This window comes from Anser cygnoides, chromosome 7 (genome assembly GCF_040182565.1).
Source record: "Anser cygnoides isolate HZ-2024a breed goose chromosome 7, Taihu_goose_T2T_genome, whole genome shotgun sequence".
Classification (NCBI taxonomy): domain Eukaryota; kingdom Metazoa; phylum Chordata; class Aves; order Anseriformes; family Anatidae; genus Anser; species Anser cygnoides.
The window spans coordinates 23,546,756-23,572,269 of record NC_089879.1 but is presented as its reverse complement, the minus strand read 5'-3'; the positions used below and the strand labels follow the sequence as shown (position 1 = coordinate 23,572,269).

The 25,514-nt window shown below is 43.9% G+C and overlaps 1 protein-coding gene across 13 annotated transcripts in view; it reads left to right on the top strand.

Moving 5' to 3' along the window:
- The first annotated feature begins 8,271 nt into the window (after positions 1 to 8,271).
- PCDH15 (protocadherin related 15) overlaps positions 8,272 to 25,514 on the top strand; it is a 738,695-nt gene continuing 721,452 nt past the window's right edge. For 4 of the 13 annotated variants that reach the window (XM_067000244.1, XM_067000234.1, XM_067000238.1 and 1 more), the window contains exon 1: positions 8,286 to 8,470. The gene's annotated coding sequence lies outside the window, so the exon portion shown is untranslated. Of the gene's footprint in view, positions 8,471 to 8,578; positions 9,446 to 9,521; positions 9,612 to 25,514 lie in introns of those variants that run through there. The other 9 variants (XM_067000245.1, XM_067000246.1, XM_067000253.1 and 6 more) reach the window with 9 other exon arrangements.

Sequence of the window (25,514 nt, the reverse complement as noted above, 5' to 3'; positions counted from 1 at the left end):
TTGAGGAAACAGAAAAAAATCACATCTAGCTAATGTAATTTCCCCCCTGAAACTGGGAAATGATTATTGTGGATAGGACATAGTAGATGATTCTTTCTGTCTCATGGGGAAATATGCCCCACATAACCAAATAACAGATACAAACCGAGTTAGAAAGCTTATACCTAAGAGGAGTTACCCCTGTTCCCTATCAAAGGAGAAAGGTGCAATGTATGAAGTCTGCAGAACTTTGTGCAGGAACCAGTTCTGTTCAGTGTTTTCATTACAGACCTGGATTATGGCATAAAGAGTGGGATTCTTAATTTGTCTTCTATGAGGAACTACAAGTACCTTGTGAGAGAAATTAGAATAAAAAATCACATGGTTTAATGAAAAATAGGATGAAATTAAACAGGATGTAGTGTAGCGCTCCTGTGGGAATAACTATCTGCACGCAGAGAGGATGGGTGATAACTGGCCAAACGGAAAAGGAGTTGAGGGAAACAATCATGTTGAACAGGAATCTACAATTTCACGCTATTCCACAAGAAAAAATCATAGTGGGGCGTATAAAAGAAGTACAGTTTGCAACATACATAAAGTGATCCTTCCAAATTATTCAGAATTGGCAGTACTGTGCCAAATTTAGAGCACACAGAAATAAATTAGGAGGACCAAAAGTGGAATTTGAGGTGCAAATGCTTACAAGATCACAATGAAAAAAAATGTGAAATGCAGAGGAAACACTTGATAACACTGTTGAGCAGCTAAGTAGTTTGGATCATCAGTCTCTGCTGCTGGTATGAGTGGAAGTTCCTACTTGATCCTGGCTGATATCTAGAAACAGAGGTGCAAAATAAGGAGACAGTAGTCAAAATTTGCTATTTTGAAAATGCAAGAGGTTGTTCCAGTTCTGGGAGCTGAATTCCAAAGTAGGCAAGCTACTTAAACAAACAAAGAAATTATGGGGGGAGATGTCCATTAAAAAATGAACTGTTCTAGCTGATTGAAAAGGAACAAATGTGTGCTTAAATTCCCAGATCACTTTTACAACTTTTTTTTTTTTTTTTTAAAGACCTGTAAGATTTACATCTGGACCTGGCAAGCTGACAAAATGTTAACTCAGAACAGCTAATAGTCGTAAGAAAATTCTAACCAGGATGTCTTTCACACAAATATAACTGTGCCACCCCTCTCTCTAGCCATGCAAGTAGCAGATCTGGAAGCGACACCTGACTTAATTAAAGTAAATAGACATAGGGTCCTTCATATGGCCTCTGGGACCCTATTGAGAAATCAGATGATTACAGTGCAAGGCTCACTTTCTTGGTCCAGAAACTGCACAGGAGATGAAAAGTAAGAAGGTACTTTTTTGGTTAATTTTCAGAATGGAAAAATTTAAGAGCAGGTGTTGACTCGTCTGATGCATTTATTAATCTCAAAATGCAGAGCTGTACTGAAGCATCACATTTGCAAAGCTTATTCAGCTCTTGCCTTGGCTTGGGCCAGAGTGGGGAATTTAAAAGTGACTTAAACCAAAAGGTGAATAAACGGTGTGAAATGTTGACAAGTGCATTACAGAAGGTTTGAAAAGGCAGCCTTACCTAGCTGCATCTTTCAGTCGCTGTTGTTGAGATACCATTTCTTACTGTTGGTGGCACAGGAGAGGTGCTCATGTCCTAGCACCTCTGAGTCCCCAGCCTGTATAACTGCATCCAGCATCCTTTGAGACACATTGCTGTGTACAAGTGAGATGAAAATGCATTTCTCTGCGCCCCTGGTGAGATGGCTTCAGTCTCATGACTCACTTAACACCACTGATGCTGCTGTTGTTTTTCTAAGGTAGGTCAAAAATCCCTTCCTGGGAAGAAATTCTACTAAACACAGTGTTAAAATGAGGTGTGTACTGGACATGTGCTACAGTGCGTCCATCCCTTACAGGGATCTCAAGGGCTCTTGGTTATGTGTGGCTGGGGGGAAGACCAGTCACATTAGAAGGAATTCCGCAATAAGAGTAATCGTGCCATAAGGCGCTTAAACAGCTCCCGTTATTGCAAACATGAGAGAAAGAAGAGAATATAAATATAACTTTTTAAATCATACGTATTAAAGTTTGTACTTCTACTTTCTGAAATTGAAATTACTGGCATTCTCGTGATAGCTGATCACTTCCAAATACTGTCCTGAACCTCTTACCAAGATTTATGAATATTTTGGAGGAGATTCTAATGTGCTAAATTCCCTTTTTCCCATTTGTGTAGGTCAGACTGTACTCTTTGGACTACTAGAACGAATGATATTCAGGTTACGATGGAGCAAATTCCTTTGGTGAGTGGAAAAATGCTTTTTAAATTTGGATTCATTATTGCTCATGTGTCAGAACTTAGAGAGGTTTTGCTGGATTTAAAGGTAGGGGAGACCTGCATGCAGATTTCTTCCGCAACTTTAATCTGCCTATGAGCACAGTCAAGTTGACCTTTCCTACGGCTTTGGTTTTGCTAACAGATGAAGCAACAGAAATGCAGTAATGCTTATGTTGAAATTTCAGCCATGGCTGTGCTTGTTTTTCCTCCTAGGACTGCTCAGTTCCCTTCTGCTTAACTCAGGGATGTGTCCATATGCCTCAGACAGTGGAAGTGAAAAAATCTTTTCTAGCCACTGAAAGAATAGACTATTCGAGACGTCCTAGCAGCCTGTCAAGGCTGTGTATGGAAGATAGGGAAAACATTCAGCCTATATACAAAAACTAATGCATGGAACATTTAACAAGACAAAGTCTAGATATAATGTATGCAGGAAGCTGCAAAGGTCAAACACTGAATAGATGCATAAAGATGGCTTCTGAAAGAGAGAGAAGATAAAAATTTACACATCCTGTAAATAATCCTGAAATAATTGAAAGCCACTCTGAAATGTAAGAACAACCTGGAAGGCAGATAAGGGCCTTATATACTGAAATATGTAATGAATCACAGTTCTCTAAATGACCAGACAGAGCTGTTACAGTGATCAGTGAGCCCCCCGTTCAGTGTGTGATGGATATGAACATGTTTACCTCTCTGTTGTTAGATCTGGAAGATTAGCAGCATGTCTGGGCTTCCCAGGAGGTTTGGCAGAACCGATGAGATGGTTAGACAGTGATGGCGATCCATACTTCAATGGGTGATTAGGAGTGCCTCTAGGCATTGTTTTAAGATACTGAATACAATTTTCAAGTTTTCAAAATACTACATGAGCAAGGGTTAATATTTTAAAAATTTGTTGTATTCTGTTTGCAAGCAGGTAATGCAAAGGTGCACAGATACAGAAAAAGTTCCCAGCTGCTATTAAAATGTCACTGGATGTCTATTGACTTTAATTAGTATGTAGCATTCTTTGGTGCTGTTGTTACTGCATGCATCCTGCATTTCTGTTTTAACTGATTCAGTTACCATTAACATTTAATCACTCAATAGATGCGTTAACAACCAAGCCCTAAAAAAAACCCTGCTTAGTTCTGGAAGCTGCTAATTCTATTCAGCTGATACTAGTTTCAGTACCAGTCAGAGATACTCAACTCTTAACACTCATTATTTCCCCTGCATAAGAATTCAGAAACCTTATTAGTGTTGAGTTTCAAAAAAGTGCACCCGATTTTGACAGCTGTCCCGTGGCATTTCAGAGAAGTAGGGAATTAATGGTCACTGATGCAAATCAGCCCTTTTCCTGGGAGAGGGATCAGAAGCTTTGAGTGAAGTGCATCCCATGTGAGATGAGCTTTCCAAAACCTCCCCCTGTGCACTACCACATTTTGGAAAAGTAGGACTATGTGCTGTACTTGTAAAGATTGATAACTGTGTTCTTCCTTGTACAAAAGACTTTACATTTGATACTCTTCAGTCATTTTTCTGGTTGAAAATCAGAAGATTTCTGATCACAGCATATTTATTTCACATTATTAGAATTTACCCTTGTAAGAGACTTGGACAATGTTACTTTTAGAGGCTGAAGCATCTGTGTTGTTTGCCACGATCCCTTGGACCTTGACAGGGAGGAAAACCTCCAGAACCAGAGAAAAGCACGTATTATTATTATTTTGTGAAATTCTGTTCAGTTCTGGCTGAGATCTAGACTTCGTAATTTCCCTTTTAGCACTTGATTTCTTAGCAAAATGCTGGCAGTTTGTCAAAGCATAAACAGCGTAACCTGGCGCAGCGTGCTGCCAGGAGTTACGGTGTCTCATACTGGCAGGGACACGATCTCTGCAGGGAAGAGGGAGAAAGAGTCTTGGTTAGACTGGATTTCTCAAGGAAGTAGTCTTACCCGCTCCAGTGATCAGACCAACAAATAACATCAATGCCCCGCTTCCAGTTAGGACAAAAATCTCTTCTCTTGGGCAGGTGATGTAGTTACTCATGTTGTGAGGTGATGATAGATAATGGGGAACTGTTTTCCCGTGTTCTCACTTGAAGAGAGAGAGAAAAAAAAAAGAAAACAGGAAAAAAAAATCATTCCTCTCTTTTTATGACAGTTTTCTTGTGTTAAAAGCTGCTTCAGTTGTGGAGTCAAGCACTCGAGTTAGGAAAAGCCAGAATGATGGTCATCAGTGTAACCTCTTAATGCAACCTCTTCCTGCATATTCATTACGATGTAATACTTAATTACAGCACTTGAATCTCTTTCCAGATCTTTCTTATATTAGTAGATAGATATAAGTATGTATTTGTGTGTTTTAGTAGGGTTTCCAGTTCCTTTGTAGATACCTGAAGGCACATGTAGAAGAGAACAGCAGAAGAGGACTGCTGGAAGAGAACATCCTGTGGTTAAGGCAGGTGAATGAGAAGAATTCTCTTTTATCCCAGTTCAGCTGCTTTTATCCCTGTTTTGTGCATACTGCTGAGCAAGCTGCTTCAATCAAAATACCTTTCTGTGGCTACTGTCTGTGTTTGTCTCATCTTCTGGACCCCTCAGGCCTAATGTGCAGAAGTGCTGAGCACTCGCAGGTGCAAATGAAATCAATAGGAAGCATGGTCATTCAGCGTTTTGGGAATTAAGGCAGAGCAGATTGGATATCTGGACATGGGGAGAAGGACAGTAATTTCTGGGAGTAAGCCCTTCCTCTCCAAACCATCTGCAGCGTGGCCTCTGGCATGCTTCTTTGTCTCAGTGTCTCTGTCATGGAGATGGTACATCTTGCAGTAAATGTAAATTGCTTAATGTCTGTGAGGCACTCCCGGTGAAAAGCACCCCAAATAACACCGTGTGGAATCTCTGCCTTTTATGCGTATAGCAGGTTTGGGATAGTGTTGAGGATAGAGTATTGCTGCACATGTACAAAACTATGCCACCCATGCGTATATATACACACACAAGACATCCCTAGATGACTATACATGTGTACATTTAAAAATATATACGTATATTTAAAGGTATGTTTACATACATGTTAGAACAGCTTGGAATCGCAACTACTTGGATTGCCTTTACAAGCCCCCAAAACAGGGTGTTACTAATTCTCTTTACTAGACATCTTTAGCAGAGTTGATGGCTCCCAATCATCAACTGAATACAGTGCTTAATGTTTTCATTTTTACATAATTATCAGTGTATTTTTAAATTTGATTCCCAGCTAGGAATTGGATAATACTTTTTTTTTTTTTTTCCTGAATAGATACTATTCCTAATTCAAGGGTTAAGGCAGAGTATGTATGTTATGGTAGAGGTAGATGCATTGCCCCTTGTCCATCTCTGTGTGAAGCTATCAAACTAAGTAGTGGCGCCACTCCTCGGATTACAACTGGGAGTATTTTCAAATGATTTTAATTAACTTCAGGAAGGCAGGATGGGACTCAGATGGTATTAAAGAAAAATAAATAGTTTTAGGAATGCATAATTAAGGGTGAGGGCTGGAGTCTTAGAAGATAATGTATCTTTCTGGTGGAAAATTAAATTGTGTCAGTAGAGTAACTCTGGATTTATACCTGTAAATGTCAGACAAGAAAACGGCCTGAAATGCACTAGTACATAAAGGAATTGCACCTGCTTTCAGTGAAATCAATATCAAAATTTCCATTCATTTCAATAGCGCTAAGAGATGATGGATTAGGAGAATTTAATTTGGGGCTTTGGGGAATTATATTCACAATTGTAATTGTATTTATATAAAATGCACATTGATCCTTGAACAAACTCTCAGTACAGCCGGCCATTGAAAAAAAAACAGAAATGTTGCAAATGCATGGGCACATTCTTCATATGATTAACGGTTTGTTGAAAGAGATCGTAGGGATGTGGTAGTAGATATTGCCCTGCTTGCAATTATTTTGAGTTGTAAAACAGATTAAGCAGAGGCTTAAGGTACGAGCTCAGTAAATGTAGCCATATTTAAACAAACAGTAGCGAATTTACTCCTTCACTCTGAATTTTAAGATTAAATAAATGGTAGTCTTTAAATTATATGTAAGCACATGCAAATATTTAATTAATGGGGTCTTGACACTCTAACTTGTAATTCCTGATTTCTTATTAAAATAATCCACCAAATTTTGAAGTAAAAATTAAATCTTTCTCTAATTAAAAGCATTACTTTTCAAATAAGATTGTGTACTGTGACAGGTAGTTCTAAATTCTGAATTAGTACAGAAGCTCCTGAGCTCTCAAATTTGTAGATCTCCTATGTAAGCAAACAAGATTCTCTGCTACCATCTCTGTGACTCATCTAATAATGCTGGGGAGAAATATCTGGCTAGTGCAACAGCCAGCTCAAACGTTGCTATACGTTTTCCTTGCTGTCAACAGCTTTCCTGTGCTTCCTTTTCTTTCTGTAACAGTTAATTTGTAGAAGTTACCAGTTGGGTGCTTAAGAAGCCTGGGGGAAAGGAAGTATGGCACGGAGGCAGGGAGAATGAAAAGTCATCGAAGGTTTTCATTCAGTTGTTGGGTTACGAATCGTGCTAGCTGAGGGATGACCTGTGAGCTCCCTTCTGTAGTGCACATTCCCATATGTATAGGTAAATACTTAGAGCATTCCTGTGTAGCACCAGGACGGGGTTAAGATTCATGCTCTCACCACCACCAGAGGGGAGAAGAGCACAAAAAGGGCCATCTCAATCAATAACAGTTCTGCTTTTAACTTCAGAGACCACGAAGGATGAAATTTGGGGCCCAACTGCAGGTGGAGGGTTTAGTCTGGATTTACAGAGGTGAAACTGAGAAGGGGTCAGGGGGTGGCTGAGCTAATTTAGCCACTGCTGGCAGCTGGGCCTGCACCACCTGCATGGCCTGCTCCTTCTGACCTGCTCAGCAAAGGCTTTGCTGCTTATCCAGCTCCTCCGTGAGCCTGCTCAGCTTGCCAAAGGGTGAAGGAAACTCTGCTTCTCTCTGCCAGGGTGGCTTTCTGCTGATATAATGAGCTAAACTGCTGTGCTGTAGGGTCAACCAAAGTTAGTGCACAGAAAAAAAGCAGGAATGTGGCTTGGGGAACTTTTTCTAGCAAAGCCACTTCAGACAGCAGCCAGCCCCAGTTCCTATCTGTGACTCTCGCTCTCATGATCGAACCGCTGCTGGAGTCAGTCTGTGGGGCCACTGCAAGGAACGAGATTGGGAATTGATTCCTGATAAACTTAATCCACAAAAATAAAAGGACAGATATCTTGAATAGGAGTCGGTTCCCCCTGGTGGCATGGGAGCCTCGGCTGTTTATGCCACTGAAGAAAGTTAATTGCTGGAAGTAGGTTTTCTGAGCATAGTTTTCATGTGAGCGAGCAAAGTGGGAACAGAAGCAGCACTGGGGTCTCTGGGCTCTCTGGCCAACCCATTTTTTGGAGGAATTTTATTGTTATAGGATTCTCCCCCAGAAAGTGGAGTCTGCAGTGGCCTACAGCATTGCTGATGGTCTCTAGCAGCTGTTTCCCCGGGTGGGGGCAGATTGCTGGGCTTTAGGCCCTAATTATGGGACTATGAGGTGAATAGAGGTAGAGACACAGATGTTGGTCTGGCCTGTTTGAGATTTTAAAGCAGTTTGCCCAAAATCTCCCATTTAAGCCTGCAAAGCTCACGCTTTATCGAAGCGCTCATATTTGAAGCAAGTAAACCACTCCAGAAGACATCACCGGCCTGTGTCAGCGTGCGTGAGGGGCTTTCTTTACCGAGACCTTCCTAAGAGCAAGTACGCAAGTGGGGTTGGTAAAAACCTAAATTATGCTTCTGTTAATGAGTTGGTGCTGTACTCCTCCCTCGGCTGCTGTAGCCGACAGTCACTTCACGAACCCCCCCGTCGGTGCCCTCGCCCCCGTGGCCGTTTCCTCGCCCGGGGGGGTGCCGAAAGCCGCCCCCGGCCCGGCTCCTCGGGCGGGGGTAGCGTTGCGGGGCCGGGGGCGGGCGGCGGCTGCAGTTCAGCGTCCCTCCGAGCCGCGAGGGGGGCACAATCCGCCCGCCTTCGGCAGCGCCGCGCCGCTCCGCTCCGCTCCCTGCCCGGCCGCCACGGCTCGGCCTTCGGCGGCCCGGTGCTGAGGTGAGGGGCGAGGCGGGACGGGAGCGGCCACTGGGGGGGATAAGGGGGACATTGAGGGACCGGGGGGAGCTGGAGGGGCCGCGGGGAGCGCTGCCCCTCGGCCCTTCCCGTGTGTAGGTTTTGGCTGGGGGTGTGTGTGGGGTGGGCGAGCGGTCCTCAAATGGCGCCCTCCGGGGGAGTAGCGCCGAGGGGGGTCCCGTGTCCTGGGGGAGGCTCGCCCCGAACTCCTCGTTCCTCGGGCGGGCTGCGGGGTGTTTGAGCTGCCCGTGGCTCCAGAAACGTAGCCCCAGACCCGGGAGCTGGGCTCGGTCACTGGGGCTCTCCACGGGGGTCAGCAGCCTCGTCCCTGGGGTCTGCACAGCCCCGGGGTCCGCGCCGCCCTGAGGAACCGGGAGCCCCTCGCCGCCCACTCCCCCTGCCCACATCCAAGTTTCGCCGGCGGAAAGTTTCCCGGCGAGGCTGCCCCGAGCCCCTCGCTCTGCTGGGGCCGGGGAAGCCGTTGGTGGGCTCCCATCTCCCCCCCTCGTACCCCCCAGCGGTGCCCCCCCGCCGCTGGGCAGCGAGAAGGGGTGCCCGCGGGTATGGCTGTTTTAAAAGGTAGGGTTATGTCAAGGGGCTGGTAGAGGAGATGCGATGTGTAGGCTTCGATATCTGCGTCTGGTAATGAGTGAAATAAATGAAGCGGTTAGTATTCTGCTCCTGTGATACTTGGCGCGGGAGAGAGGCGGCTGTTACATCTCATTTCCGAGCTCATTTGGAGGAGCGGAGTGATGCTGGGTGCCTTATCTGCTGCTGTTCCCGAGCGCCTCAGCCCTTCAGGCAGCGGGGAGACGGGGAGCTCCTGGCTGCAGCATCGTAAAGCCACAGGGAGAAACCTTCTGGGGCACGGGAAGCCCCCTGAACGCTTTCGGAGCACAACTGCAGCGGCGGACCGAGCTTGGCAGCAGCAGGGTGACCCCGCTTCCCGGACTCGCGGTAGGTGATGCGACTGATGCCTCCCTCTTGCACGCCCCACTGGTGAATTTTTTTCCCAAAGGCTGGTCAGCACTCTGTCTTTGAAGACTAATTCGAGATACACACAGAGAAGTCAGCCTCAGGGGCTGGAGCCCGAGGAGGAATCCAGGATTCCCTCCGGGAGAAGGTAGGCGTGTGGGTGCTGTCATCTGGGGGCACTGGCCGCGAGAGGCGGACGCCTGCTTCCCATCCCCTTCTCGTCTTTTAGCAGTAATGAGGATTTTGTGGATGTCAGTCTGGGGTGAGGTGTGCGTGGCTGGGAGCGGTGGGTAGCCAAAAGTCAGTTCATCTGGGCTACAGCGAGGAGAAAAATAACGCACCTGTCTTTGTAAAGCAGGTTGCGCCCACCTTCCATCATCAAAAGTTAAGGTGGAAATGTCTCCTTGTGTGGTGTCCCCCCCCAAGGTGGGAGGAGGTTTGTGACATGTGAAATCCTTGTGGTGTTCTTTGGGGTCTGCTAGGTTAAGTGAAGTATGGTTTTTTTTGTGTGTGTGTGTGTGCGTGAGTTTTTTTTTCTTCCCCTTTTGACTGAGAGCTGTTTTGCTTTCTGATGGTTGGAAACCAGGGGAAAAGGGATATTTAAAAATAAAATCAGACTGTATATTTGAAGTGGTAAAGGAAATGTTCTCAGGATCCCACGTAGCAAGCTGGAGATGAATGCAAACTGTTCCTGTTCTGTGCCTCTTCCAAATTCAGTTCTCCCTGAAAGATGTTCTCTCTCCCTGCTTCCCCGCGAAGCCCGATCTGCATGGCTAGTCAATCACCTCATGCAAATGAGGTGCTTTTTCTCAGCCTCGCAGTGGCTGTGGGAATGTGTTGGTACTGCAGCAGGAGTGACAGTCTGGTCACATGCATCACCCAGCGTGTGCAGCACCGGCGTGCAAATCCATTCTGCCTTAAACTTTTTGGTGTGCCGGAGAGCTTGGAAAGCGTTGAGGCAGGTTGCTTGCAAATAAATCGGGGACTGCTGCCTCTGCCCTCTTGGTTTAGCTGCTGTTCATCTGGCAAGCCCACATATGCCACCCTCTGGAAGGTACGGCGACTGTACTTGACACGTACTAATTTTCAAGAGAAAGACCGCAGACCGGTGAGCAGATGCTTAGACCAGGCTTGCTTTAATTATAGTTCAAGATTTGGTTGGTGCAGCTTTGCATGTTTGGCTACAGTAAGTACTTTCTTTGACTTCAAAATTAGAGTAAGAACACGTACTTAGGAAGGTATGAGTACAATTCCTTTGCTAAAATAGAAATAGTAAAGCAACCTCTGAAATAACTTCGTAGATGAGTACTAATTCTACGTGCATTTTGCCGATAAATAATTTCAGTCAGATTTGTGGGAATGTAACTGTGGTTTATAGGCCACCGTCCGCCAGCTAAGCATTGCACCAGTCATGCAAACGGGTTTCTTAAACCCTCTCTTCAGTTACAGGTTTCTGTGCCCCTGTGGAAGTCTGCTGCAACAAGTCTGTTCCATTGCTGCTTTGTGTATCTGTAATACCTCTGCATTTTTTACCTTGTAGGATAGCTTGGGGTTGTGGGCATCTTGAGGTTTGCGGGGACAGCTGCACCACAGTGCTGGGTGGGTGGGTGGGAAGGGCACTGGGGAGTTAAATGCTGTGTTTTGGAGCAGGTACAGGAATCAATGAGGAAACCTAGAACCCGACTGGTTTCCTGAAGTGATTCAGGGCTCAGTAGGCTGGCTGTATGCTTTTACTGAGGTTGATTAAAAGCATGAATTTTTAGCCAAAAGCTGGAAGTTGGTCCAAGTTGTTTTTCCTCTCCTCACTTGCGTCGGTAGCTGTTTAGTGAGCTTCTTGGGTACTTTTACTGGGATCTGTATACTTGGAAATTCAGGAGCTAAGTTTGTGGTTCGGTGGGACACATTCTTAAAAGGTCTTCAGGTAGTGCTCCTTTCCCTCTTCCTGTGCCTTAGCAGCTACATATGCATGGAGATCTACTTAAAAACTCTGTTATTAAGTAATATATGAAAAACTTAAAAAAAGGTGTGTATACGTTGTTTTTAAAACTCTGCTCATTAGCAACTTTGCACTTTTCATTGTTTTAATATGTTTTTGGAAACAGTCTGGCTACCTTCGCGGCCTTAGTTAAAATATTCTTAAGCTGGAAAATAGCGCAAGTGCTGATTTCTTTTTTTTTTTTTCATGCTTGTGTTTGCCTAAAATCTCGACAGAGGCTCTGATGCATCGAAGTATGAAAATAAGAAGGTAGATTCTGTTGTTAGTACAGCTGTATCAATAAGTGGGGTAAACTTTGCTGCCTTGACAAACCAGACCCTTTTATGCCACAAAGATAGTTTTTTGGAACTTCCTCTAAACTCCAATTAAACTTTGCATATATGTGGCAAAACAAGGCAAGCTTTTTTGCAAGGCAGTTAGTTTTCTTCTAGCATGGCTGAAAACTGAACTGATAGCCCATTAATGCGCTCTTCTCGGTACTTGAAGCATGCAGATGGGTAACTCTGACTAGTTCAAGCTTGAGATGTGAATCTAGCCAAAAGGCTGCTTGATGCTTTAACAACAGATTTGCTAGTCGCTCCTATAAATAGTGTATGCACTCAGTATGCAAGCCAGAGAAAGCAGTAGCTAAAGTAGAAAGGATTGTTGCTCAAAATCCTGCAATCAGAGTTTCCTCTTTTAATTAAAAATAATTAATCAACTGATTGATGAAGGCAAAATGTGTCTCGCGGGTCTATATTGTTATGGCTGCTGTTACCAAAGCATTTTATCTTAGCATTTGTTGGTAGGAAAGCTTTTGGGGAAGGAAAGGTTGAGTGCCTAAAAAGCTTCTAAGAGTGCAACAGAGGACGCTTCCGGAAGGTGATGCTCCAGCAACTTCATGGGTTTAGTTGGTTTATTGTCAGACTTTGCAATAAGTGCTAACTCAGGAGTAATTGGATTTGATTTGTGTTGTGGCAGTTCCGGCAGTCGGTATAATCTGTCGGCAGCGGGTTTGTTCTCCGTCGGTTAGGTTCACGTGCTTTTCTCTGACTGCGTACCTGGCTGATTACTCTTTTCAAGCCGTAAAAGAAAAGATGTTAGCTCAAATACTTTTAATAGCTGGCGACACAACTCTTTGAGTAAGAGCTCAAGTCATTTACAATACTGTCTTTTTAAAGTCTTATATAAGCATGCATAAAAATAATATATATGACCTTTATCAAAGGTGATGGTAACACCTGTATCAGAGCTATGAAACATAGCTTTGGATGTTGGGGATAGAGAGGGCATTCACTTAAGAAAGGGAAAAGGCATTAACAGCATTTGAGAGAGGTCACCTGTAGCTGTGGACTGCCTGCATTTGCCTTGGACCTGTGTAGGTTCCCCTGGTGCTGGAGACTCGGCCTGCTGGGTGCAGTGGGCAGGATCCCTCAGCTGACATTAACGTTCTTCGCCGGGAGTGCCAGGATGCAGCAAAACCCCCGCACTGGGAAGGGGGGAGCAGAGGAGCCAGCCCTCCCTGCTCTGTAGCCAGCATCGGAAATTGCAGATGAATGCTCAGGTATCTGTTGTTTTTTGTCTGTTGGTTTTTCAGGAACTCTGTCTCTGCTGAGCGGGTGTTGAGGGCAAACAAGGACCAAGCAGGCTGGTGGTGTCTCTCAATTAGGACACTGCAGCTGAGGTGACAGCACAGAGCAGCGAGGAGCCAAGTGCCAGTCAGGCTCTCTTATCCTGTATACGCAATTCTTATCTCAGCTGTGCTGGCTCATACTGGGAATAACAGCCCTGAAGCAATGCCGTTATTAGGAGTTTACATTAGTAGCCTCGAGATTGGAATCTTAGCCTAAAGATGAACAGAGGAATCTTGGGATTTTTCCTAAATTTGCTTAGAACTTCAAACAAGCAAATCTTGCTGTAGTGGATGTTTGCCTGAGGAAGGGCTGCAGACATTTCTCCAGCCTATTTTGTCTAGCATCAAGAGAATGCCCTGCAACACAGAAACACACGGCCTTAGTTCTAATGAATTCCCTGAAATAGTGCAGTCTAAAGGGCAGGGAAACAGAGGAAGTTTCAAAGTAAACTGCCACAAAGCCTGCAATTATTTTCTGTCGCTGTTGAACTACTAGCTTATTTTTTTATTTACTTCATGTATTTCATTCTTGTTTCGTTTTCTGACCTGGAAAAACCACTTGTACTACTGGGAGAAGAAACTAAGTCCTAAGACAAAGCTGGCTTAGAGCAGCTGGCAGAAAGATTTCAGAGGCGCTTGTGAAGAACGCGGGGAAAAAGATTCCCAATACAGCAGCTTCAGGAGTGGCTTTAGTGGAACAGGAGCGAGTCCTTTCTAATGTGAAGATTGTGTTTAAGCACTTAACCACTGCTTTTGCTGAAATGATTTAATTAGTGGGAGAGAAACTTACAGCCCGCTGCTTTTATTGATGCTTTAGTTAGTATTCTGGTTAGGCAGTCAGATTCTGATATGAATTCGGGGATGAACTCTCTTTGTTTTTCTGGAAATAAACATTTGCACGTAATTCTGCTGCTTAAGATGTTATTTTCTATAGAAGGTGGCCAAAGACCCCAGTTGTAAGGCTGAACCCGTAACAGGCATTGTGTATGGATCTGGGAGAGCTCTGTGAGGGGGGTTGTTAGTATGTCCATTTTACAGACTTATTACCATGTTAACTCAAGGGTCTTCCTGCCAAATCAGTATATCGGTCGTCTCACTTCATGTGGTTCCTCTTCTCATACTTTAAATACAAGAAAGATATTCCTTTCGGGTTTCCATTCTAATTACGGTTCAGGGCACAATCGTAGGAGTGGTTTCAGTAATTTATTCTTTTGGATGAGATACAGAACTGCAGTCTTTATTGCTCTGTCATTAGATTTCATGCAGTGCTTTTTATGGGAATAAAACCATGAATTCCAACATGCCAGTGTAATTTGAATAGTTAATTACAGTATTTTCCATTTACCTACAGTTCACCCTCAGTGTACTTCAGGACGTGGTACTCGTATCTCAGTGGTTGCTGTCTTCCATCTGGCTCCCAGCTGCCTTTGGTAAGAGGGAGATAGTCATGGGGAAGGCTTGGGTGCCTTTCCCACACATTTTCTTGCCTTTTTGAGGGCAAGAAATGCCCGGTGAGTGGTGCTGAGCTGCGGGTTGCCTGCCTTGCCTGCAGCAGCTCAGGGTACACGCATGGCTCGGCAGCTCCATGCAGTCTCATAGCACTTGCATGCCAGCAGGTGACGGCGTGATTCCAGGTGTTTCTGGCAGGTTCAGCCAAGCTCTTGCCCATCCTGTACAGTAGGGATGGGGGAACCACCCTATTTCCAAGCTAACAGCTGTTTTTAAATACAAGGACAGTGCTTGGACCAGCAGCACCAAATATTGCTGGCTGGTAAGAAGTAAAATAGGCGATGATAACAGGCAAATCTCTTTTTGTGGATCTTGGTATTACGTTTTTTATTTGCGGTTTCTGAAAGGGATGCTGGGGAATGAGCAACTGGCACCTTGCAGTGAGTAGGGTCAAGCCACAGGTAGGGGGATTACCCTAGTCAAGCGAGTGTAATCAGTGCAGGTCATTGCATGTTGTTTGCTGCAAGAGCTAGTACAATTTCATAGCTGTGTTTTCAAGTAATGTGCAGAACGTTTTTGTGAAGTATGTTCTTTATGACTCTTGTGGACAAAATAAATCTCTTCTAAACAGCAGAATTAAATATGCCCTGTCAGAAGTAGGAGATGGATGCTTTAAAGAAAAATAATTTTAAGTATTCCAACGATCTGGTTTGGATTCAGCTCTCTTTTTGCTGCTCTTTGTGCATTTTCTGAAAGCAACATGTATGTGATTACCTAACTTGTGACAGTGGTCATTCTGTACAAGGTACTAATTAATGGTGACCAATACACCCAATCTCACAGGCACCCCTGGGCCCATCTGGGACAGGTTCGGAGGCTGTTTTCTCTGGGTTACCACAAGCTAAGATCTCCCAGAGTAGCTGTTTATGTGAACTTGACTATGTTTTACTGAAGTGCAGTAGCAGGGAAGCTGATTGGGAAATAGACCTTTGGGAGAGGTGAGTGATGAGAGAACGGGGACAAGCTGGGGACCTTTTCAGCCCAACTGCTGGCACAACACGTGCCTTTCCGATCTTTTTTTCTGAATGGCAGTAAAGCCACTCCATTTCAGCTGTATGTTAATGGAAACTTCACTTGGAAATATCCAAGCCAGTTAGCTAAGCATGCGTAGATATGTATAATGGTGTTTCAGCTCTTGAATATGTCAGACACTTATCCCCAAGAGTCATCAGACCTGTGGTTCATCCAACAAGCTAGCATCTAGATCTTACAGCTTATGAATACCTTCTTTATTGTCTTTCTTTCAGTTTTTATCCCTTGGTAATACTGAAACTTGAAATAACTTGCATCACTAGATGCCAAAGACTTAAAAATGTCTGACCGCTTGACATAGCTTGTATCTTCTCTGCTGTTGTCTGCAAACAGAGATCGAAAGCCTAAGGAAAGAATGTGAGACAGCACAATTACAGTAATTAGAATATGGGATGTTTTATTTCTGTTACATCTGAAATGAGGGTAAACAAAAACTAGAAACGAGACCCACACTAATGGAATTATATATTGACAACTTAAGTGCCATGTAGATGACAAGGAAAAATGAACAACCTTAGGCAGAAATACAACATGGCCTTTGAATTGTTTTATTTTCGATTTCTAAAAAATCTGTTAGATGGGTGAGCAGAAGTCAAGTGCAGTAAGTACAAGCCTTTATAGCATTGATAAAGAAATATTTTTGATTGACATGTAGAAACAGGGAAGTCTGGTTTTAGTCTTTTTGTGGTGTAAAGGCCTTGTTTATGTAGTGCTTAAATATTCGTATGTGTTCCTGTAATTGCTAAATGTTGACATTGTGCAGTCTATTAAGGCAGTAATTGTTTCTTCCTTTCCTGTGCCTGTTCTTTCAGGCCTGTGCTTTCTTTTTTCGGAGGGGGCAGATCTGCTAAGAGAACCTCTGTACTGAAGAGGAGCTGCTGCGAGATGGTCATGATGAACCCCAAGCAAATATTGGGATTTGGCTCAGGTTTATCTACAGGCCACTTGCATGACATGAACAGAAGTCCTGCCTTTAATTACGTGTGGTTACAAAGCAACCTGTGATAGGAGCCTGCAGGTGGGGTCCAGCAAACAATCACAGGGCTTCTTCCCGAAATACCTGGAAGTAGCATGCAAACTCTCCGAGTTGTATTGAAAGAAACTAGCCTGGTTTGTCAGGCCTTAAAGAGTTTGTGGGGCTAGGAGCATCCCACGCTCCTGGAGCTGTACGGCCCCACGTGCATGCCCTGTTCAGCTCTCTGTCTGCTAGTGAAGGACCATGCACAGCACCTGCTGCCTTTGAGGAAGCACCCACTGGTTTCTGAGTCCCTTTTGCTTATAGGAGCTTTAAGGTACTTACCATTACCAAACAGAATCTTTAAATCTCTCAGAAACAATCTGAGCTATCTGTTACTCACACATCCACTAGCATAAATTTCTTCATAATAGCAAAATTGCTGCAGTTCTGATAATCAAGGAACCACACAAAGGATAGGACAGCAGACAGTGATTTTCAGCAGTCTTCCTTTGCTTCCCTTTTTCATTTGTATTTATTTTATTTTTGCCTACCAGCATTTGACAACAATGCACTTTATGATAGAAGGGTAGTTGGACAAACTTTTTTTAAAAAAAAAAAACCAACTTATAATGTGAAACAAGGTTATTTACGTAAGTGTTTGCAACTGGATAAGATTTGGATAAATGCAAGTGGTTAATTTCAGATGGTAGTTCTTTTTTATTATTTTTATTTTTTTACCATAAACTCTTTAATAAAATGCAATTTATGACAGGTGAACCATGGGACAGAACTTGAGTTCATGCAAATCTCTGTCTTTTGACAAAACTCAAGAGGATAAGATGCTATTAGCTCCTGTAGAAAATGCCTCTGTGCTTGGGAGCAGAGGCAGAACACACAGCCTCCAGGAATTCTGCTGCAGCCTCTATCACAACATGGTGTTTTTGTGTTTGGCAGCCAAGTCTGGAAGCAAAGCAGAGAGGGGGATGTGAAAGGCTGGCGGGGGAGTGGTGGTTTGCCTTTTCGTGGCAGTTCATCTAGATGTCTGTAGGGGTTCATCTAGATAAGGGAAGCGTAATGATACAGCAGCTACAGGAGGGTCAGAAAACCTGACCTACAGTTATGGTGGTCTTTTTTCATCTAGCAAGGTAGTCTGAAGTCAACTGGTGGGACTGAAACTGCTGAATAGATGAATCAGACTTCATGAAACTCGTAGCAGACTGATGCTTCATCCACCGACACTGCAACCTGCTTCCCTTTTTTGCTTAATTTCTTCCTGATTGTAAGTTCAAAAAGCAATGGAGGGTAGTGCCTGGGTTTGCCTCACTGAAGGTAAAGGACAAGATTATTGAAATCCCTTAACAAGCCTATCTTTTTGGGGGGACAGTGTTTTCCCTTTGAGTTTTTCATAATGTTCTTAATCTATTACCTTTGAACACAGCTTACAAAAAAAAATCTCTTCAGGGAGCCTCAAACTGAAGGGAGCCATCCATCAGCGATATGGATGTTATGTCCTCTCGCCCTCCCACCAATTATCAAGGTAGTGACAAGTTTATGGCTTGGACTGTCACCCACAGAGGATGTCACTGGGGGCATGAAATTCAAAGTACTTTTTGAAGCTGCCCTTGTTCAACTTCTGCGTAAGAAATTAGCAAATTATTTTGATGACATAACAGGTGACTAAAACATCAAGGTCAGTGCAAAATCAAGTCAATCCTCTGACTGGGGGGTGTGCTAAGGCAAGCTGGGGTTAGGAATTTGCATTTTGGGTAGGAAGCAATCAGTTTGGGGCAAGTGCTGGGCTTTTTGAGATTAATTCTGATCTGCATTGGGGCTGGCATGTGTTGTGCTGTATTTAGTTCCTTCTGTGCTGACTGGTGGTATTTCAGAGGGGGTGTGTAAAGCTGATGGAAGAGCTGTCGTGTGGCTGGAAATTCTTCATCTAACTTTGTGTTTGCTAATATCAGTGCTACTGTAGAATTTCTCTGTATTTGGTATTTTAGTGAACCAAGTATTAAGCTTGTAGTTAAAGCCACCAGCTCGGGTTCATCTAAACCTTTTCCTGCCTCTGTATGAAGCTAAGTCTCCACCCCTGTGCCAGTAGCGTCTTCGTGTTACTGGGGCTGTCGGGATCCTTCAGCTGGTCTGGGTGTCCAGCCTCCTGAAGCCAGCAGAGCTGAGGTTGCTGAGAAGGAAGAAAGTTCCTGAGATGAGAGCAGGTATAACTTAGGGTGCTGCACCAAGGAACATGGTAAGTAGGGCTGGCAGTCTTGAAAAAGCGGTGTCTCTCTGATGCAAAATTGAAAAGGATCGGGCTCTAAATGTTCATCTAAATCTGCTTGATGTCTTCTGGAACTCTGCTTCTTGGGGCTTCAATGTGAAACCACCTTCTGCTTCCCTGAGACGGGTACAGGCAGATGGATGGGTGTGTATGCTCCGGGCTTTCCATGTAGGATAGCATTTATTTGTCACGTGAAACCAAAATTTTGTTGAGTTGACCAAATGAGGTTGTAGGCACAGCGCACGAGGTGTTTAGCAGTAAGACTGCCTGTTTAGATCCATCTCATTAACAAACGTTTGTTTGCAGTTGTTGTGGTGCTATGTACAGTCTTTTAGCAAGAATCAATTACAGCTTAATATTACATAGGAAATTATGATTAATGAAAACCATCGCAAGGTTGTGTTGAAAGCGACCAGGCTGGGAGCGTTGTTAGCGTACCGATTTACTTATGGCAGCGCTGTTTTCCTTTCATTCAGTCTCCTAATCAAATTTTAACATTTAAGTTTGACATTTACATGACATTCACGTCTGCAGAAACACTGTTTCCTTTTCCCCATTGCTCAGTTTCCTTTGAAATACAGTTATGCCTCAAAGCATTAGGCTTTGTGGGAGGGAAATTTTAGAAGGGAGCTACTGAGGGCTGGTGTCTGTGGGCTCAGGAGCTCTGCAGGCTGGGATTCCCATGGGAAGGGCTGCCTTGGTATGGAGGCTTTGCAGGAGATCTGACATAGGGACCAAGGGAGTGTTGCTGTCTGAAGTGTTACCAGTCCCATGTTAAGAAGGTTTAATCTATTGTGTGTGTGTAAAGATTTGTTTTCAAACGTTAGTGGTTCGCCAGTCTGATTGCCACCGCCTCTTCCACAGAGCTGTCTGCTGCTCTTAGCCTGCTGTGCATTTAAAAACACCTACATTTATGTTTAATCTAGCTCCAAACTTCATCCTCATTGTATCATGGCTCTGGAGTACATCTAGAGGCCCACTAAAACAAAACCTATCTACTTCAAAAACCTGTATCTGCACACATCTGGTTAATACAGATGAAGCCTGTACATTTCCCACATCAGGGAATTTCTGGCACTGGCTTGTTCTCTTGTGGTAGCGTGGAACCATTCAGGTGGTTCCCTTCCATTTCGGTTCCAGTGCAAGTTCTGAATTCCTTTTGGCATGTTTTTATAACGCGTTTGTATTTCATCATTTGAACATCTGTGCTTGCTGTTCTCCTTGACTGTTACACAGAGTAAACAGTCTGAAAGGGCAGCGCTGTGAACACAAAAGATTTTGTAGACCCATTTTTACAATCTGGAGATTTCTTACTGGTAGAGGGTACTGTGCTGTAAGTCTGGGATAGGGGTCCCTGCAGATGGGACAGCCTGCAGTGGTGGTAAGTGATGCGTTCCTATAGGAATGCGGGGTTAGGGTGGGGAGAGCCCTGTAAAAACACCTTGATTTGCTGCTCCATCAGCTACACACTGTAATAACCTGCTGGAAAGAAGTTTTAAACAGCTGTGCAGTACCAGCGTGTTTAATGTTGTTGAAATGATGTGCCATGTTAGAAATCATCGTGCCGGTAATGGACTGTGACAAAAACATGAACTGCAATGTGGGTATTTTGGATTAAAGGAGGTGTCCCAGTCTGTCTGTCCTCTGTACAACTTCAGCTGGATCGCGTATTTGAGCTTTTGTTAGTAACTGGATGTAAGCTTTTCAGATATGGCGATCCCATAAATCTTGAGGTTTTCCCTCCCCATTTCAACTCTGTTGCATCCAGTAGCTGGTACATCCTTCCACGGGTGCCATACTAATCAGAAAAGGGGAGAGTGCTGTGTTGTTTTTTGTTTGTTTGTTTTTTACTTTCTGTACTGAAGTGTCTTGAGAGGTAAGGAAGTGGTGGTGTTATGCAGTGTTGTCAGGTGGGAGCTGGAGAAGCACAGCTAATGGATTTTGGGCTCTGAAATCGTTTATAATAACGAACCCCAAATCTGGAAAATTGTTTTTGAAAGTTGTTGGAAACACAAATAGCACTTCACAGGTGTGAAGCTCAATGTTGACTCTGAAGTTAGGCAGGCATGTCGAATGGCAAAAGATTGTTCATTAGGTTAAAATCTGCTCTGAGATCCCTGTGCACCCTGTCTCCTTTTGAGATGAGTAGGATTTGAGGGGGAAGAGGGAAAAAACCTCTTGGGAACATCAGATCTCCTCTCTCCAAACGTGTTGTTCATTAGCTAGTAGGCCATAGTCTCCTTCCTCACATTCTTTGCTGTTTCTACTTGAAAACCTCACGTTGTATCAAGTTTTTAGATGTAAGGGTTTCACTGGTCTTTAAAATAATGCAAGTTTGTTTTTCACTTTATTTCCTTCGAAGCACCTGGAGCTGAATTTGTTCCTGATCTTTTTTTAAAACAAAAATGCCTGCTATGTTTGCAGTGAGATTATGAAAAAGTAGGTGGGGAATGCTGGACACGGACTGGCCTTTAAAATATGAAACAAGCCCTTGGCAGGGGCCATGCAAGAGATTGCTTTTTGCTCAGCAGCCTCCTGCCCTGGGCTCACATAGCTGTATTGCTGATAGCTCTGCTCCCTTCACCTGTGCAGTGCTCCTCATTAAGCTCTGCTTTCCTCCAGCTCCTGAGTGGTCATTTTGAAAACTGTTTCATCCAAGTGCTCAAATAAGCAAGTGGATTTGCTGTTAAAATTCTCATAGGAATATAATGCTTTAAGGGACCTTTTGGGTCATTGAATCTGTTTGCCTGCTCCTGCAGCTGCCACGCTGAAAAGTCCCTTTCACAAAACAAAGCATGTCATGTGTAATATTCCCTCTCCTCCTTTCAGTGTAAGGCTGATTGCTCAAATCATTGCGCCTTTCTCACTCATAATCTGCGCTTATTTAAGGCCAGTGTACTCATATTTATTCTTGTGCCTGTATTGTCATTGTGCTTCCATACTTTGCTGCTCTCCTCCATATCCCCCCCTTCCACAACACATTTTGTAGAGAGCAGCTCTCCTGCTTTTTACCTGTGGTTTCACAGAAGAAGCGAGCCACTCTCCTCTTGTGAGATCTGCTTCATTTTTAACATCTTAAAAGATGCAAATTTATTTTTTTTTCTTTGGGGTTTTCTGCAAGTACATGTTAAACTCATGAAAAACTCTTACCGTGTGCTCAAGGATGTAGGCAGTATGCAGTTCTGCCACTTGCAAAGATGAAAAAAGCCCCAGCCTTTTATTTTAGCACTTGAGTGGAAAAAGCATGTCTTGTAAGGGTTGTGGGAGCGTTGTGAGAGGACCGTGGGGGTTAGGGAAATGCTGTGAAGCGCTAATATCCTCTTCTCCCGTCCCCAGTCTGCCTGCAAGGTGTAGGGACTCCATGCCAAAACCGAGCAACAATCCTGTCCCCATCCAACCCATTCTCTTGCTTTCCCTCCTTGTACAAAAGAGATGGAGCTAGGCACAGGGCAGGCTTTTCTAGGTCAGCCTCTGAGTCGTGTAAATGTTCTTGTTACCAACAAACCACTGCTGTGTCCAGTGCAGTGCCAAGCAAAACCAGCACGTGTGTCTCTTTGCAGTACCAATTGCTGATGGGGGTACGGATCCATCTCTGGACTCGTGACCGTGCCTGAATCAGCCTTGTGGAGGTAGAACTTGTGTTGTGCCTTTCTTGCTGGTGCCCTTTAAGCCCGTCCAGGTCCTGTTAGCTTTGATTGACTACTGAGCCAGCTTAAGGTGCATGCCTCCAGGTGATTAGCCCTCCTAAAATCCAGAATGCATCAGGACAGGCATTGCTTACCAGCTCCCGAGGCATAACCTCAGGTATGGCTTAGTTTCTTTGCTGAACCCATCACACCAGCTTCATTTGTTGCTGCCTTAGAAGAAAGTGTTCCAAAAGGCTTGTTGTGTTAGCTTGGTGCTCGCAGGCTTTGAGGAGTGAGCTCGCGTTTTGTTTAGCTACCTTTCCTTGACCTGTTTACCTTCTACCGTAGTCTTCCTGTACAAAGCTCTGTACATACTTGGTATGGGATTTCAGACTTTGTTGCTCAGATCTATTCTATTTTTTAAACTTTCTTAATTAAAAACATGTTTTTCTTATTCTGTAGTCAGTGATATCATGCTTGTCTGGAAACATTTGAAACTACTGCAGCAGTGTGACGTGCAATTCGTGTCGTGGAGTTTTCTGAAGCCAGCAGGGCCAGACAGATAGGCTGTCTCAGCTTCAAACACACTGAACTTCTGGAGTTTCCCTTTCACTGAACAGTACAGATTGCCATCTGCGCGCCTGGGTACTTGATTTCTGTTGTAGCTCTGCGTCCTTCATAAGAAATCTTTCCACCAGTTTTTGGTAGTTCTTTGCTTCTATTACCTTTTATTTTTTTCCACCCTTTCCATCACATGGCTCTGTTCCTTCCCCAGTTATAAAAAGTGGCAGAAGACACTTGCTGCTTGTCATACTGCTCTGCCTAATGCCTAGTTTGTCTTGGCTGTTGGCAGTTTTCACTTCATTGCTGTGCTTTCTCAGTAAAGACTGCCTTCAATTCATTGTACCTGCCTCTCCTCAAGTTACTGGGAGGTTCTGGAGGCGATGCCTGGCTGTAGATCCAGTGCTTTTGGTGAGAGCTGCTCCCTTACTGAACTTCTGTCACTGGTCTTCATTTGTCCCAGGAATAAGAGAAGGAATTTGGGTAGTGAGCTGTATGGCAGTGTGCTGAGCCATAGGTCACGAACAAGCGACTCCAGCGCCCTTTGTCAAGTCCTAGCTGGTTCAGTACCCAAAAGTGCAGTAGGTATTTTGCATCATGTATTTACATACATTGCCATTGTATTGTTTCAGCTGGAACTTGGCAACAAGCTGAAGGGTACCTCAACTCTTCGCTGTTCCTCCTGCCTCAGGTGTGGGAGCTCCTTTTCCTCCAGCGCCAGGTTTTGCCATGCACAACTGTGACGCGTTTCGCCTCAAACAAGGAGGAAGGGAGGAAAAAGTGAGCAAGCGTCCGAAAGTGATACACCACAGAAGTGTGGGAGTGTCTTGGTACACATTCATCCAACTAGACTATTATAAAGCTATTATAAGGAATTTTAATTTTGGTTTAGAAAATTAAGTCAAATAAAAGAAGAGATAATTGAAATTTAAAAGGCAGTGTACAGTAAAAGTGGCTTTGGATTCACCCACAGCACTAGTAGCCATTTGTGGAGAACACTGCTGTTTACCCAACAATTTTGGTGATAATCTGAATTTAAGAAGCTCTTCCTTGACAGCCGTAACCAGATGTGTGCTTTCCTCTGGCCTATTAGTGCTCCAGGATGGCAATTACAGTCTGGCAAATAGGACAGGCGAGGAACACACGACATGCAGAACCTTCCTGTTAAATGATATTACTGGTTAACAGCAGGGTTACTTCAGCACTTCTCAGCTCTTCTTCATTTATTGCCTCGAAGAGCCAAGTGTTTTACAGTTTTTTAATTTTCTATGTGTTTTTAAAACCCTCAAGAAGCAACAATCAGAAGGACCATTAACACCTCAGCTATGGACTAATGAGGAACACAACTTCTGTGCTAGAGATATCGATTTGCTCAGTTGCAGCTGTATTTCTCCCCTTAAATTCTTTTTGCCTTCTTCCCTTAGCTGCGGTGGCTGTTTTCTCACCACCCACCCAAGTGAGGTTGAGGCGAAGCTAGTGAAATTGAGTTAAGCAGTGCTTGTGAGGCTGCTGCTGCTATTCTTGACACTCTCCCTTCTTCGCAGTAACTTTCTTTTTTTTCTTTTATAAATGCTGCTGCTTGGGCATTGTTACACAGACGTCTTCACCTCTGTGTTCTGTGACTGCAGGAAGTCCCCTTCTTTTCATGGAAACATCTTTCTTTTCCTTCATCTGTGAAGGTCGTGGAAAGAGAAGTTCCAACAGTGATGTTGTCTCGCCTATTTATTGTGTTACCTTTCTGGTCTGTTATGCTTCTGAGATGAGAAAGCCGTCAGAATTTGTCCCTTTTGTGTAACAGGAAGCAATTCTTTTTATTTCTTGATAAAGCAGTTTTATGTAGGGACTCCGTCCAGAGTTTTTGATGTTAAACCAGCCCTGCATTTGTTCTGACCTTCACTTTTTCCGCATGCTTTTGTTTGGTATTATGAAAAAAAGTATATAAATTAACAATAACAGTGAATAATACTGCCTAAATTGAAGAATAAATTGGAAGATGATAAACCATCAGTAAATACCCTGAAATAATGCTGCATACATTCTGTGTTTTGAAATAATGCATTTTTTGAGCTCAGACGAATGTACATTCCTTGAAAGCAATTTCAGATTCATTTATTCTTGCAGAATATAACTTCACCCTGTAAAGTCTCCTGTGACTAAAATACTGTTTTAGAGAAATGAATGAAAACACACACACGAAATAACCTTAGGCTCGTTCCTGGCTGCTGCTGCATTGGGAGCTTTTGGAGCCCGCCTTGGCCTTCGGGTGCCCGTGCCGCTGCTTTTAGCAGAGGCAGCGCTCCGTGGAGGAGCCCTGGCTTTGGAAGCAGCTCCCTTTGTGCCACGGCCAGCTCCATGCCCTTAGGTCAGGTTCCTCGTTTCCCCAGGTGACCGACCTGATGAGACCATATTTATTTGCCATAGGAGAATAAAATAAAACTATCAGGGCACTTTCTACTGACTCCAGTGTCAATTTCTATGG